Source organism: Mchenga conophoros, linkage group LG15 (genome assembly GCF_057382185.1).
Source record: "Mchenga conophoros isolate Kocher_MC1m ecotype Shallow Benthic linkage group LG15, M_conophoros_male_GT1.1, whole genome shotgun sequence".
Taxonomy (NCBI): domain Eukaryota; kingdom Metazoa; phylum Chordata; class Actinopteri; order Cichliformes; family Cichlidae; genus Mchenga; species Mchenga conophoros.
The window spans coordinates 20,307,554-20,324,036 of NC_140540.1; the positions used below are offsets into that span (position 1 = coordinate 20,307,554).

Below are 16,483 nucleotides of genomic sequence, written 5' to 3' on the forward strand. Positions count from 1 at the left end.
ACACTAGGAAGGCCCAGGCTTCTACCTTTCTACCTTTAAAACCCGGAGAGCAGCCAAATGGCTGGTAGGCTTTTAGCTAAGCTTTAGCTTCAGGCAAGTGGAAGCTAAATTGGCTAGTCATTCATATGTAAATTGGGTTGTTACCTGGGAATTCTGGAGGGAGGGGAGTGGGGGTGTGTGGATGAGGGGGTGGGGGAGCTGCTAAAAGCGGTGAGCTTCCTTTTGTTTCATCTTGATGCATTCTCAATCATCCAGGGAAACAAATCTCCAAAAGTCACCAACTTGGAGTGTTTCAGTTTGCCATCTTAGGGAGAAATCAACACACATGGGTGTATGTCCTTTGTTGCTGAGATTTATTGATAAAAACAGTACAAAAAATCAACCATTTGTACACATTTTTACAAATAATTATAAAAAGTGAGTGAGTACATTTCGACATTTTCAGCAATCACTCACAATCCTGGCACTGCCATGGTATCTGTAGTCTGCATTTACCACATGTGTATCTGTTGCAGTGAACACATCGCACAGTGGCATGATTGTTCTTGCAATTGTGTTTGACCTGACACATGGCTCTTTTTCCAGGGCTAGGTGTGGAGGGTTGTGTCAAAGGCAACTGTTCTTTTCTTGCCTTCTTCGCAGCTACATGAGAGTGAGCTAACTCCCTTGCAAGCTCCACCAGGAAGTCCACCCGTCTTTCCTTCGTCCCGGAGCATGCTTGATACAGCACATGTGCATTCAGTGCTGCCATGTCAATCATGTTATAAAACACGGCAACTGGCCAGCGCCGTGTTCCTCTGCGGACAGTGTACTCCCGAACCATCTGGTCCATCACATCCACGCCACACTTTGTTTTGTTGTAAAGGGTGACAGTGTTTGGCTTCCTTTTGGTAGTGTTATCAGTCTGAACCACGCCGTGCATGCTGCTAAGAATATAGACTGTCTTCTTCCGTTTGGCCGCATACGCCGTCAGCGTGGCAGCAGATGTTGAAAACACCTAAGAAATAAGATAAATTGTTATTTCCATAGCACTTTTACACACAATGAAACACATAAACATAGAACCAGAAAAGACCTGCAACATACCTGAGTGGTGAATTCATTGCGATCTGTCTGTCTAGTGGATTGAGGAATTTCCCTGCGAATCTTGTTGACTGTGCCGAGGATGGTGGTTTTCCGTCTAAGAAGTTTTTGCGCAAGTGAAAGCGATGTGAAAAAATTGTCCGTGGTAACATTTCTGCCCTTGTCTAGGAATGGTTCCATCAGCCTCATTACTACATTTTCAGAAAGTCTCTCCCCAGTGGGACGACTGGGGTCCTTGCCAAGATATGGGAAGACATTGCAAATGTACTTGGATTTTAGGTCGCAAGCCACCCAAAACTTGATCCCAAACTTGTCCGGCTTACTTGCAATATACTGCAGGAAACTGCACCGAGTCTTTGATGGGAAAAGCTGTTCATCAACGGTGATATGTAGACCAGGGTTGTAGCACGTGATGCAGTTGGTGACAAATGATCCCCACAAACTGGAAATTGCAGCGAACTTATCAGTCTTTGCTCGATCACTGCGGGTGGACTTGTCATCAAAGCGTAGGTGTTGCATGATTTCTTTGAAGCGGTTTCGTGCCATAGTTCCAATTATCTGTGGGTTTCCCAGGTTTGCTGACCAGCAGTCATTTAGAGATGGAACCCTGGTAACCCCCCGCAAGATGACAATTGCAATAAATGCCATTAGTTCAGGGAGGTCCATGAACCAATGAACATGCTCCGTTTGCTGTGCATGTTGAACAGTCCATTCTTGAATGCTACGAAGCATGTCAAGAGTGACAAAACACAGGAAGCTCTGAAGGCGACTCGTGATATTTCTCCTGGCCTTAGCCGTTGGCTCTCCATCTGCAGCGTACGCTTCTATTGGGGTGAAAGGGAGACAGGTCCCCACCTGTTCTTCACGCCACACTGTGCCATCTTTCGCTGTCTCAGTCCCCAAACAAGCTCTCTTTTTAGGTGCAGAAGCAGTCTCCTCATCTGCAGTGTGAACAAATTCAAATTGTGAGCAATGGGAAGGTCCAGTATCTCCTCCTCTGTATCAGAATAATGTCTGAAATATCTTACTTACAAACTACATCCACTTACTTATTTGAAATGAAATAGGAAATAACATGAAATGCAACTAACCGGAAGACTGATCAGACAGCTCTGAGTCCGAATCCGGCTGAACTTGTAGGTCTTCTCCATCCGAGTCACAAGGGTCGACTTCCCTCAGGATCATTTCCAAGGCCTGCTGAGTGGTGAGTCTTCTCTGCATTTTCTTTCCTTGGAGAGGAGGTCCGTACACCACAGAATTCTTCAGGGCAATGAAGGATTAGGCTAAGTGTAGTGAGATTGTATCATATATATAGGGCTTGGCTTCCTGATCAATGCTCCACTACCAAAAGGAAGCCAAGCCCTGCCACCCTTTACAACAAAACAAGGTGTGATCACATTGATGCCACAATGGACGACTGATCAATGCTCCACTACCAAAAGGAAGCCAAGCCCTGCCACCCTTTACAACAAAACAAGGTGTGATCACATTGATGCCACAATGGACGACTGATCAATGCTCCACTACCAAAAGGAAGCCAAGCCCTGCCACCCTTTACAACAAAACAAGGTGTGATCACAGGGCTTGGCTTCCTTTTGGTAGTGGAGCATTGATCAGTCGTCCATTGTGGCATCAATGTGATCACACCTTGTTTTGTTGTAAATGCCACAATGGACGACTGATCAATGCTCCACTACCAAAAGGAAGCCAAGCCCTGTGATCACACCTTGTTTTGTTGTAAAGGGTGGCAGGGCTTGGCTTCCTTTTGGTAGTGGAGCATTGATCAGTCGTCCATTGTGGCATCAATGTGATCACACCTTGTTTTGTTGTAAATGCCACAATGGACGACTGATCAATGCTCCACTACCTTTTTTTTTTTTTTTTTACTTTGATTTTTATTAGGTTATTTTATCATTGTGGACATACAGTAAAGAAAATAACAAACAGACATACATATAAACAAACAGAGTCTGGAGTTTACATATCTTTCTCCATTTATCACATTGCAGAAAAAAAAAGAAAACCTATTATGTTATTTCATTTGTGTCACTTCTGAATGTTTTCCACTTCCTCCATAGTCTGTCGTATTTACCTCCCATCAGTCTAATGTTGAGTGTTATTTTTTCCATCTCTGAGATATCCTCTACAATACTGATCCAATCCCGCTGGGTGGGAGGATCTGGATGTAACCACTTCTTTGTAATTGCTTTTTTTGTTGCGGCCAGAATTATTTTGACTAAATACACGTCCTCTTTTTGTATGTATTCTTTTATGTTTCCTAGATACATCACTTGGCAAGTATTTGGGAATGTATAACTCAAAATATTATCCATATTCATTTTTAAGTCTTCCCAATACTTTTTAATTTTAATGCATTTCCAGAATACATGAGAATGATCCGCTTCCATTTCTCCACACAATCTCCAACAATTTTGTAAACTTGAGGTCAGTTTGCTTTTTATTTTGGGTGTAATGAAAAAACGTGTCAAATTTTTCCAACAAAATTCCCTCCACAACGGCGAATTAGTTGTACTGTGTTGCAATTCACACATATTGAGCCATTCTTTCTCTGTTATTTTTATGGTCAGTTCAACTTCCCATTTCTTTTTAATATAGAGTGTTGAATCTTGTCTATTTTCTTCTAATGACCTATAGAAGGTGGAAATAGTTTTAAATTGTTTATGTTCATAGCAATCTTTTACTTTTCCGACAACCCCCAGTGGTTTCCCAAGCCAGTCAGATTTTATTTGTTTTGCGTAGTAGTCCCTAACTTGCAAATATCTAAAGAAATCTCTATTTTCCAATTTGTATTTGTTTTTTAGTTGTTGGAAACTCATTAGTCCTCCGTTTTTCATAAGGGTACAAACTGCTGTAATCCCTTTTAGTTCCCACTGTTTGAATGTTTGGTCCAATTGTCCTGCCTTGAAATTTTTATCATGTCTAAACCATCTGAGTATAAATAATTGTTCTTTTAACTGACATTTTTCTATTACTGTGTGCCATATGTCTAATGTAAATTTCACAATTTGATTCATTCCACTTTTATTCTTTGTCATTAAATGTTTGTCAGAGATAAAAATCTGAATGTTGTTTCCCTCGATTTCTTTCTCAATTTCCTTCCATCTTGCCTCATATTCTGGTCTACACCAACCAGCAAGTGGTCTGAGTTGGGCTGCATAGAAGTATTCCCTTAGGTTCGGCAAGGCCATCCCTCCCTTGCGCTTCGGGAGTTGCAGTGTTGTTAGTCTTATTCTGGGCTTCTTCCCACCCCAAATAAACCTTGATATCAACACACATGGGTGTATGTCCTTTGTTGCTGAGATTTATTGATAAAAACAGTACAAAAAATCAACCATTTGTACACATTTTTACAAATAATTATAAAAAGTGAGTGAGTACATTTCAACATTTTCAGCAATCACTCACAATCCTGGCACTGCCATGGTATCTGTAGTCTGCATTTACCTTGGCTTGGCTTCCTGATCAATTGTCCACTACCAAAAGGAAGCCAAGCCCTGTGATCACACCTTGTTTTGTTGTAAAGGGTGGCAGGGCTTGGCTTCCTTTTGGTAGTGGAGCATTGATCAGTCGTCCATTGTGGCATTTACAACAAAACAAGGTGTGATCACATTGATGCCACAATGGACGACTGATCAATGCTCCACTACCAAAAGGAAGCCAAGCCCTGCCACCCTTTACAACAAAACAAGGTGTGATCACAGGGCTTGGCTTCCTTTTGGTAGTGGAGCATTGATCAGTCGTCCATTGTGGCATTTACAACAAAACAAGGTGTGATCACATTGATGCCACAATGGACGACTGATCAATGCTCCACTACCAAAAGGAAGCCAAGCCCTGTGATCACACCTTGTTTTGTTGTAAAGGGTGGCAGGGCTTGGCTTCCTTTTGGTAGTGGAGCATTGATCAGTCGTCCATTGTGGCATCAATGTGATCACACCTTGTTTTGTTGTAAATGCCACAATGGACGACTGATCAATGCTCCACTACCAAAAGGAAGCCAAGCCCTGCCACCCTTTACAACAAAACAAGGTGTGATCACAGGGCTTGGCTTCCTTTTGGTAGTGGACAATTGATCAGGAAGCCAAGCCAAGGTAAATGCAGACTACAGATACCATGGCAGTGCCAGGATTGTGAGTGATTGCTGAAAATGTTGAAATGTACTCACTCACTTTTTATAATTATTTGTAAAAATGTGTACAAATGGTTGATTTTTTGTACTGTTTTTATCAATAAATCTCAGCAACAAAGGACATACACCCATGTGTGTTGATATCAAGGTTTATTTGGGGTGGGAAGAAGCCCAGAATAAGACTAACAACACTGCAACTCCCGAAGCGCAAGGGAGGGATGGCCTTGCCGAACCTAAGGGAATACTTCTATGCAGCCCAACTCAGACCACTTGCTGGTTGGTGTAGACCAGAATATGAGGCAAGATGGAAGGAAATTGAGAAAGAAATCGAGGGAAACAACATTCAGATTTTTATCTCTGACAAACATTTAATGACAAAGAATAAAAGTGGAATGAATCAAATTGTGAAATTTACATTAGACATATGGCACACAGTAATAGAAAAATGTCAGTTAAAAGAACAATTATTTATACTCAGATGGTTTAGACATGATAAAAATTTCAAGGCAGGACAATTGGACCAAACATTCAAACAGTGGGAACTAAAAGGGATTACAGCAGTTTGTACCCTTATGAAAAACGGAGGACTAATGAGTTTCCAACAACTAAAAAACAAATACAAATTGGAAAATAGAGATTTCTTTAGATATTTGCAAGTTAGGGACTACTACGCAAAACAAATAAAATCTGACTGGCTTGGGAAACCACTGGGGGTTGTCGGAAAAGTAAAAGATTGCTATGAACATAAACAATTTAAAACTATTTCCACCTTCTATAGGTCATTAGAAGAAAATAGACAAGATTCAACACTCTATATTAAAAAGAAATGGGAAGTTGAACTGACCATAAAAATAACAGAGAAAGAATGGCTCAATATGTGTGAATTGCAACACAGTACAACTAATTCGCCGTTGTGGAGGGAATTTTGTTGGAAAAATTTGACACGTTTTTTCATTACACCCAAAATAAAAAGCAAACTGACCTCAAGTTTACAAAATTGTTGGAGATTGTGTGGAGAAATGGAAGCGGATCATTCTCATGTATTCTGGAAATGCATTAAAATTAAAAAGTATTGGGAAGACTTAAAAATGAATATGGATAATATTTTGAGTTATACATTCCCAAATACTTGCCAAGTGATGTATCTAGGAAACATAAAAGAATACATACAAAAAGAGGACGTGTATTTAGTCAAAATAATTCTGGCCGCAACAAAAAAAGCAATTACAAAGAAGTGGTTACATCCAGATCCTCCCACCCAGCGGGATTGGATCAGTATTGTAGAGGATATCTCAGAGATGGAAAAAATAACACTCAACATTAGACTGATGGGAGGTAAATACGACAGACTATGGAGGAAGTGGAAAACATTCAGAAGTGACACAAATGAAATAACATAATAGGTTTTCTTTTTTTTTCTGCAATGTGATAAATGGAGAAAGATATGTAAACTCCAGACTCTGTTTGTTTATATGTATGTCTGTTTGTTATTTTCTTTACTGTATGTCCACAATGATAAAATAACCTAATAAAAATCAAAGTAAAAAAAAAAAAAAAAAGGTAGTGGAGCATTGATCAGTCGTCCATTGTGGCATTTACAACAAAACAAGGTGTGATCACATTGATGCCACAATGGACGACTGATCAATGCTCCACTACCAAAAGGAAGCCAAGCCCTGCCACCCTTTACAACAAAACAAGGTGTGATCACAGGGCTTGGCTTCCTTTTGGTAGTGGAGCATTGATCAGTCGTCCATTGTGGCATTTACAACAAAACAAGGTGTGATCACATTGATGCCACAATGGACGACTGATCAATGCTCCACTACCAAAAGGAAGCCAAGCCCTGTGATCACACCTTGTTTTGTTGTAAAGGGTGGCAGGGCTTGGCTTCCTTTTGGTAGTGGAGCATTGATCAGTCGTCCATTGTGGCATCAATGTGATCACACCTTGTTTTGTTGTAAAGGGTGGCAGGGCTTGGCTTCCTTTTGGTAGTGGAGCATTGATCAGTCGTCCATTGTGGCATCAATGTGATCACACCTTGTTTTGTTGTAAAGGGTGGCAGGGCTTGGCTTCCTTTTGGTAGTGGAGCATTGATCAGGAAGCCAAGCCCTATATATATGATACAATCTCACTACACTTAGCCTAATCCTTCATTGCCCTGAAGAATTCTGTGGTGTACGGACCTCCTCTCCAAGGAAAGAAAATGCAGAGAAGACTCACCACTCAGCAGGCCTTGGAAATGATCCTGAGGGAAGTCGACCCTTGTGACTCGGATGGAGAAGACCTACAAGTTCAGCCGGATTCGGACTCAGAGCTGTCTGATCAGTCTTCCGGTTAGTTGCATTTCATGTTATTTCCTATTTCATTTCAAATAAGTAAGTGGATGTAGTTTGTAAGTAAGATATTTCAGACATTATTCTGATACAGAGGAGGAGATACTGGACCTTCCCATTGCTCACAATTTGAATTTGTTCACACTGCAGATGAGGAGACTGCTTCTGCACCTAAAAAGAGAGCTTGTTTGGGGACTGAGACAGCGAAAGATGGCACAGTGTGGCGTGAAGAACAGGTGGGGACCTGTCTCCCTTTCACCCCAATAGAAGCGTACGCTGCAGATGGAGAGCCAACGGCTAAGGCCAGGAGAAATATCACGAGTCGCCTTCAGAGCTTCCTGTGTTTTGTCACTCTTGACATGCTTCGTAGCATTCAAGAATGGACTGTTCAACATGCACAGCAAACGGAGCATGTTCATTGGTTCATGGACCTCCCTGAACTAATGGCATTTATTGCAATTGTCATCTTGCGGGGGGTTACCAGGGTTCCATCTCTAAATGACTGCTGGTCAGCAAACCTGGGAAACCCACAGATAATTGGAACTATGGCACGAAACCGCTTCAAAGAAATCATGCAACACCTACGCTTTGATGACAAGTCCACCCGCAGTGATCGAGCAAAGACTGATAAGTTCGCTGCAATTTCCAGTTTGTGGGGATCATTTGTCACCAACTGCATCACGTGCTACAACCCTGGTCTACATATCACCGTTGATGAACAGCTTTTCCCATCAAAGACTCGGTGCAGTTTCCTGCAGTATATTGCAAGTAAGCCGGACAAGTTTGGGATCAAGTTTTGGGTGGCTTGCGACCTAAAATCCAAGTACATTTGCAATGTCTTCCCATATCTTGGCAAGGACCCCAGTCGTCCCACTGGGGAGAGACTTTCTGAAAATGTAGTAATGAGGCTGATGGAACCATTCCTAGACAAGGGCAGAAATGTTACCACGGACAATTTTTTCACATCGCTTTCACTTGCGCAAAAACTTCTTAGACGGAAAACCACCATCCTCGGCACAGTCAACAAGATTCGCAGGGAAATTCCTCAATCCACTAGACAGACAGATCGCAATGAATTCACCACTCAGGTATGTTGCAGGTCTTTTCTGGTTCTATGTTTATGTGTTTCATTGTGTGTAAAAGTGCTATGGAAATAACAATTTATCTTATTTCTTAGGTGTTTTCAACATCTGCTGCCACGCTGACGGCGTATGCGGCCAAACGGAAGAAGACAGTCTATATTCTTAGCAGCATGCACGGCGTGGTTCAGACTGATAACACTACCAAAAGGAAGCCAAACACTGTCACCCTTTACAACAAAACAAAGTGTGGCGTGGATGTGATGGACCAGATGGTTCGGGAGTACACTGTCCGCAGAGGAACACGGCGCTGGCCAGTTGCCGTGTTTTATAACATGATTGACATGGCAGCACTGAATGCACATGTGCTGTATCAAGCATGCTCCGGGACGAAGGAAAGACGGGTGGACTTCCTGGTGGAGCTTGCAAGGGAGTTAGCTCACTCTCATGTAGCTGCGAAGAAGGCAAGAAAAGAACAGTTGCCTTTGACACAACCCTCCACACCTAGCCCTGGAAAAAGAGCCATGTGTCAGGTCAAACACAATTGCAAGAACAATCATGCCACTGTGCGATGTGTTCACTGCAACAGATACACATGTGGTAAATGCAGACTACAGATACCATGGCAGTGCCAGGATTGTGAGTGATTGCTGAAAATGTCGAAATGTACTCACTCACTTTTTATAATTATTTGTAAAAATGTGTACAAATGGTTGATTTTTTGTACTGTTTTTATCAATAAATCTCAGCAACAAAGGACATACACCCATGTGTGTTGATTTCTCCCTAAGATGGCAAACTGAAACACTCCAAGTTGGTGACTTTTGGAGATTTGTTTCCCTGGATGATTGAGAATGCATCAAGATGAAACAAAAGGAAGCTCACCGCTTTTAGCAGCTCCCCCACCCCCTCATCCACACACCCCCACTCCCCTCCCTCCAGAATTCCCAGGTAACAACCCAATTTACATATGAATGACTAGCCAATTTAGCTTCCACTTGCCTGAAGCTAAAGCTTAGCTAAAAGCCTACCAGCCATTTGGCTGCTCTCCGGGTTTTAAAGGTAGAAAAGCCAAATGGCTGGGCTCTGGGCCTTCCTAGTGTTAACATAGTGGAAACACGAGGGGAAAATAACTAGTAACACCTAGGCATGATAATGATAAACTTAGGAAACCTGAAGGCTACATAAACTAAACACAAAACGCTGGGTCAGCAGACCCAGGATCATGACAGAAACAATATTTAACTGCATCACAGAATTACTGTGCGGGTAATCAAAGGTCCTCGACAGGTGTTATGTTGAACCAGCATCCTTCTACCTTCTAACATATATAACTCTCTGATAAATTATTAGCAGAGTAAGGTGAGTTTCAGTTGTGTCAACTAGACCACAGCTTGTGGTTAAGTAAAAGTTATGTAAACATGAAATGAAAAAGCTTTTGGCGTAGCCGGTCTGAAACGCCTCCGAGGTGGTGTTGCTTTACAGTTAGTTTCCTCTTTGCTGTGTTAGCTCTCCTGCATGGTATGCTGAACAAAAACTAACATAGAACTGAGCTGACTAGATCGGCTTGCTGGCAACAATATCTGTTTCGGGATCAGAGCAATATCTGATCCAAATATCGGATTGATGCATTCGTAGCGAAAATGCCTCAAACATTTTGCACAGAAGACCAGTTTTCCTATAGGTCAATAAAAGTGTCATTGAAGAATAAGGTTCTAAAATGTCTTTTAATTTCCTGATAATTTGCTTGTAGGTATTTAATTTGAAAATGATTTCCTAAAGACTGGTAGAAAAGAGTCATAGCTCATGAATTTGACCTTGTTATACCACCATAGTGGATTATAATGAAGACTTCAGCTTTAATTCAAGAGGTTTAATAAAGTATTGCATTATTAAATTTTAAGAATTTAAATGCATGTAAATTTATCGTTCTTAGGCCATGCATTTCTAAATAAACTAATAAGGTGGGAAAAAAGTGTGTGTGTGTGTGGGGGGGGGAGTCAAATTTCATTCAAATAATCATCAGTACAAGCATTTTTTATACTTTCCTCTATAAAAAGGACATACATTTAACTGGGTTTCACTAAATATTACCCCCCCCCCCCCCCCCCCCCGATCATCCATGCTCCACCTTCCCTATTTGAGAATCACCGGCTTGGCTACTGAACAGTGGACGAATGTCACTTGAATATCTGAAGATAAAATAGAGAAAAATCTCAACAACTTTTTTTTTTAAAATAACTAACTCCTAACTCCCTCAGAAACTTTTCATATATAAATTCCTTACTTTAATTTAAAAACAAATCCAAACATGTATTAGTTCACATTCACTTATACAAAATAAACGTGGTGTACACATCTCTCTGTTTATATCTGGTGGCATGATCGTGTGGTGGTTAGCACTGCAAGAAGGTCTAGTTTGAGTACTTTGTGTGTGTAATTTGCAAAATCCACAATAACTGTGGTGGTTCATGTATTTGGATCTTGAAAAAAGATTGATTTGGATTATTCATGCCATGTCATAAATTATCTTCTAAGTGTTCCAAGTGTCTGGCATCTAAATAACTGCAGAGATGAAACTAAACTCAAAAAGCAGTTAGCAGCTTTGGTCAAGTGGTGCTTACACTCAGCATTGTTTAGTTTGTCATGTGACGCTGAGTTTCTTGCAACAGCAAATGAAATCACAACTGTTTGCTCACAGATTTCCTGAATACAACAGTCCCACTTAAGAAAAAAAAAAGAGTCTACTACTGGCGGAAATCCCAAATTTAGATCACCACCTGTGTGCTGAGCTTCGAGCCAAATCAGTTCTCATTTTGAGATTTGTTCCTGACCAACACAGAGGAGTGAAAATAAATTCTTGAGAAGGTGTGATGTTTACTGTCAGTCTTAAATGGTCTTACAGGAGGAGGTGTTGTATATACAGACATTTAATTGAAAGTAAGAAAGATCACATTTGGAGGCCTGGTTTGTTTTCTGCCCATGTGTCTCCACTGAGTCATCACTTGGAATTTAAAAGCTTTTTTAATCCACAACACGCTGAATTACAGAAGTATGGATGTCTACTCAGTATAGCACACTTAAAGAAATGCTTCAAGTTGAAAGGTCCTTACCAAGGACACATGCTTTCACGCAGCACTCCTGAGGCTGTAAAGTTTTACTGTGAGCTTGTGAAAAATAGCAAAACATGTCATTACTTCCTGTAGGTCACACGGTGCTACTTTCCAGTTTGAAAGGCATGTTTTTATTGGAAGTTTGAATGAATGTGATCCAGCCTATGACCTAATGTATGAAATCTAACCTTTATATAGATACATGAAAAGGTGAGCAGGTGTATAAATACATATCACAGTGAGGGCTCTTTGTTGCTCTCTTAACTTGGATGTTAGATGAACCCTGCTTGTGAATGTATCTTAGACTGCATATAAAAATGAATGGTACAAACACCACGTTTGGAAGAGAGCGTGTAGTGTTGAGTTATTGGCCTAAATACACTCCTGTAATAAGTTGTACTAAAAATGATTCACATAATACCAACAGCACAAACGAGATCCCAAAACCAAATTCAATAGCGGATATAATGCAGCAGAGAAGTGACTACAGCTATAGTAACTAGCTCAGCACTTAAGTGTTACACAAAGCTAAGGCCCATAGTGTTGTGAACTTAAGCCTTAATACTATTTAAATGTGTAAATAAAAATTCACTGATGCTAAGCCTAGAAACCAGTGGGTGATGGGGAACTGGCTATATCCGTCTTTTATATACAGTCAGTGCATAAGCATTAGTTTCCCTTTAGTTTAAACCAAAGATCTCTAAAAGTTGATTTTGGACGTAGCGTCATCCAAATGACTTCTTCAGTCTTCCTGAAGATGAGTGACGAAACGTTTCTCCCACAAAACGCTGCGTCCACATGAACAGAATCAACTTTTGGAGATTTACTTTCCTGGATGATTGAGAATGCATCAAGACGTTAAACCAAAGATTTTACCACGTTTTTGTACAGGAAGCAGCCTGTGAGCATGCACTTTTTTTTTTTAACAGCAATAACAGTTTAGTTTTATTTAAAGTGCATTTCCATTGCTAAGACATAGGCTTGTGCTCATTTTAAGGATAAGACACAATTTAATAAAGATACTAAGCTCTAAACTGCCTGACATTCCAGTATTTAATGCAGGAAATGTGTCCTTAGTGATATTATATATAGACTAATGTAATTTTCTGCTGTCTATAAGGTTAGAAACAATTACCTGGTGTTCCAAAGAGCTCTGCTGATAATGGATCCCAATACAATAAATGCGTTACCAACAATAAATGTGTTACCAAAATTGTTAAAAATTATGCCACTTTGACTCTCCTGAACATCTGGAAGCATCCAGGAAATTGGTGTATTGACGCTGAATTCTGTTCCATAATGGTATCAATAAAAACCCAGAGAGAGAGCCCACGTACAGGTATAATGTTTGATATGTTGCTCTTGAGTTTTCCAGGTTTATTATTCATCAACTTGTAATTGTATGCTCATGGTGCAGGAGTTTACTTCTAATGAGCGTATGTGAATATGTAAAGCAAACAGTGAATAATATTAAAGTGCTTTTAGAGCACTTTCTGCACGAGTTGCTCAGTATTTACATACATTTACACAAAGGAACATGTTAAACTTTAGTTTGTAGAAAGTTGCGAGCAAGCACACGGGATCGTAATTGCCACCTGGGGAATATTGATTCATCAGATATAAATCTTGTCAACTAGAACTTCTCAGCTGTTATGTCCACTCGTGGAAGGGCTTATAATTCTAATAAAAGATTACACTTAAAAGTTACAGATCTAGTGCAGATTTCTTACACAAAGTCTGACGTGGATATCTCATCTACTGTATGTCATTTCTGCTTTTGCTGATTAATTGTGTGGGCACATGTTAAAGAGTTAAACACAAACATTTTCCCTCCTTCCTTTGATGTTTGCCGTCCTCATTATAACATCCCCGTTAAGAGCTCCTCATTCGGGGGAAACAGCAAAGCAGTTTCTTTGTCTTTCTTTTAGCATGGTTCTGATATCAGATTTATGAAGTCTAATTCTGAAAACCAAAACATACATCCACCAAACATGATATATAAAAGCTCAAGTAGTGTTGTCAGTTATTCCTTCAGATCAGCTTTAATCCTCATTACTGTCTCCGAAACTGTGCATGTTTTGGATGTTTTACTCGTTGAGGTTTCCACGTCTGAATTTTTGGTACCACTGCTTTGTGCATAATCCTTACTGATTTCCAGTATTTGCCAGCAGTCGCCCTGTCAGTCAAACGGCATTGTAACAGCAGGAAGCCCATTGTTTTGTGATCATTTCCTGCAGTAGCATAATGTCGAGATGTAAAGCTGCTTTTGATATTCCACTAAAATGCTTTTTAATGGGAAGGTTTCTGTAGGCGGCTTTGAAACCACCCTCACTGGGGTTAAAATATCAACTGAGTTAGCCGATGTAAGTCTGACAAAAAACCAACCCAGATTTCACTGAAGAAAAACACTAACCGGCATCATGTATTATTAGCAACAATTAAGCATTTGGGGTGAAACGAAGCAGGAAAATGAGTATCAACAGTCAGAAGAAAAGGTTCAACTTTACGTTTGGGTTGCTTATTTTTAAAGCAAAGGAACAAGGCAAGTGAAAGAGATTAAAACAAAGAAAATAATAGCAGTTGTTTGAGACGTATTAATATTAAAGTGATGCCATTACTAATGCGTTTGCCATTGAAATGTGTACAAAGAGGACATGAAGTACATAGAGCATAAATATTTCTCTAATATTAAAGTCAGTATTCTCCAGTACTTTCTGTATGTGCTTGCCAGGATTATCGTTCATCCTATAGGCCATCATCAGGCTACCACAGAGGCTTACAGTCCTTAAGGTTGGATGGAGTCATCCAATTTTTCTATGACTATATTTGCACCACATGCAATAATATCTGGCAAGATTGTAATACTCTTTTTTTCTTAAAAATAGGATAAGCTGTTAAGAAGATGGATTGATTAATGAAATTCTTCCTGAAGAGCCATATGTCAGATCATCGTTTAGAGATCCTCCCTCCTCCTTTGTAAACCAATAGATTTTACTCTTGCCTGTGGGATCACACAATCTGTGTATGTAGCGACTGGAATGGTGTCCAACGTTTGCTTGTACCACAACACCTGAGAAAGTGTGACACCTCACTTAGTCTTTGAGACTTTAAGAGCCCCACTGGTAATTTATTACTGTTTATTTTCACTTAAATAGCGAAGTCCTGAATCTTTTGAAAGGCAAAGAGGAATAGAGTTGGAATTGTTACACTCTTGGGACGGTTTGTTCATTACAAAACACTGAAACAACATTTCTTGTGATGAGATAGCGGGACTTATAGGCCGGTACAGTTAGATTTTTACAACTGGCCATGCAAGATCTGTGGATACACTTTGATCTGATGAGTTGTTGCTGGGAACATTATCTCCTGGGCTCATCTTGTTTCAGTCCTTAATTAGTTCTCTGCTTGGAAAAGCCCATGCTTAGTCAGTTTCCTGTGCGGAGTGTAATGGACCGAATGTTGCAACATCAGGAGACTTGACTGCTTGCCTGCCAGCTCTGTCAGGAGTGAGATAATGTCACACTGCTGCTGACTCAGAGGGTCATTGTCCAGCAGTTTAAAGCAGTGTTGGCTTCTTCACACAGTCACAAAACACTGCAGGATGACTGCTGGCTGAAGATGTTTCCGTCTTTAAAATTAAATTAAAGTATTTTTAAAATTTTGACTTTGATGTAAAGCATCATCTTTTAGCTTATTAAACCTCCGCTGCCAATAGACATTAAAACGTAGGAAGAAGTATTCATTGTACTTTTGGATTACAGCTGCCTAAGTGTTAAAACAAATAATTAAATTGTAATTAGAACGAATTAGTGCTGCAATCTCCCCACTCAATCAGTCACTAAGACTTGGGGATGAAAAAAAGACAGGACACATTTTGTGTGGCACATAATTTGTTTTTTTCCCCTCCCCCTTGCAGAGTCTGTTATCCTATCTCTAGTCGACAGCAGTCACTTATGAGAGCTGTCAGTCAAGCACAAAAACTTCATCCGCCTCGGGAATCTGTTCATAAAGGACGGACGTGAGAGAGAAATTACGCTTCATTGTTCGACTACTGAGACAAATGGCTATACAACTTTAAATTTTTTGTTATTTTTCCCTCCATTAATTCTGCCCAGAAATAAATGTATTGTGTTTTTAAAGATGGCACACTTTATCTCCGGCTTTTAAGGCGGTTTTTGGTACCTAAAGATTTCTTTAAAAACTTTGGAAGTCACTTCTCTTTTTCAGGCTGCCGTACGTGTGCCCTTCAAGGTATGCAGTGCTTTATCAGCATTCTTTGTTTTTTCCTGTCAAACTTAAAAATATGCTGATGAACCAATGGTCAGAATAACTCAAATTTTGACACATACATTAAGGGATGTCCTTTGCATAAACTATAACAAAGGATTACATATTATTAACCAGGTAGTTCTTTAAAAAGTCACACAACTGTGTGTCATACATTTGAAAAAGTAATGCTTGCATACTAGACTAGTATTTATCTTGTGTTTTATAGCTAATTTGTTTGAATTTAACAATACTAAGACTCATCACTCAGAGCAATGACATTCAAATAATACTTTTTAATAATACTAATAATACTATAATACTAATTTTTGTCTAACATTGTTTATTTTATATAAAAAACTCTTTATGATCCATCTCTATGGATACATTTCTAATGCTTATTCAATTCCAGCATTTTGCTGAAAAAGCATAATATTCATAAAAATAGACAAATAT

General features: G+C 39.9%; 1 protein-coding gene across 1 annotated transcript in view; it reads left to right on the forward strand.

Annotated features, from left to right (window-relative positions):
• Positions 1-16,483, forward strand: part of man1a1 (mannosidase, alpha, class 1A, member 1) — a 178,053-nt gene that overhangs the window by 65,478 nt on the left and 96,092 nt on the right. The gene's annotated exons all lie outside the window — the stretch shown is intronic.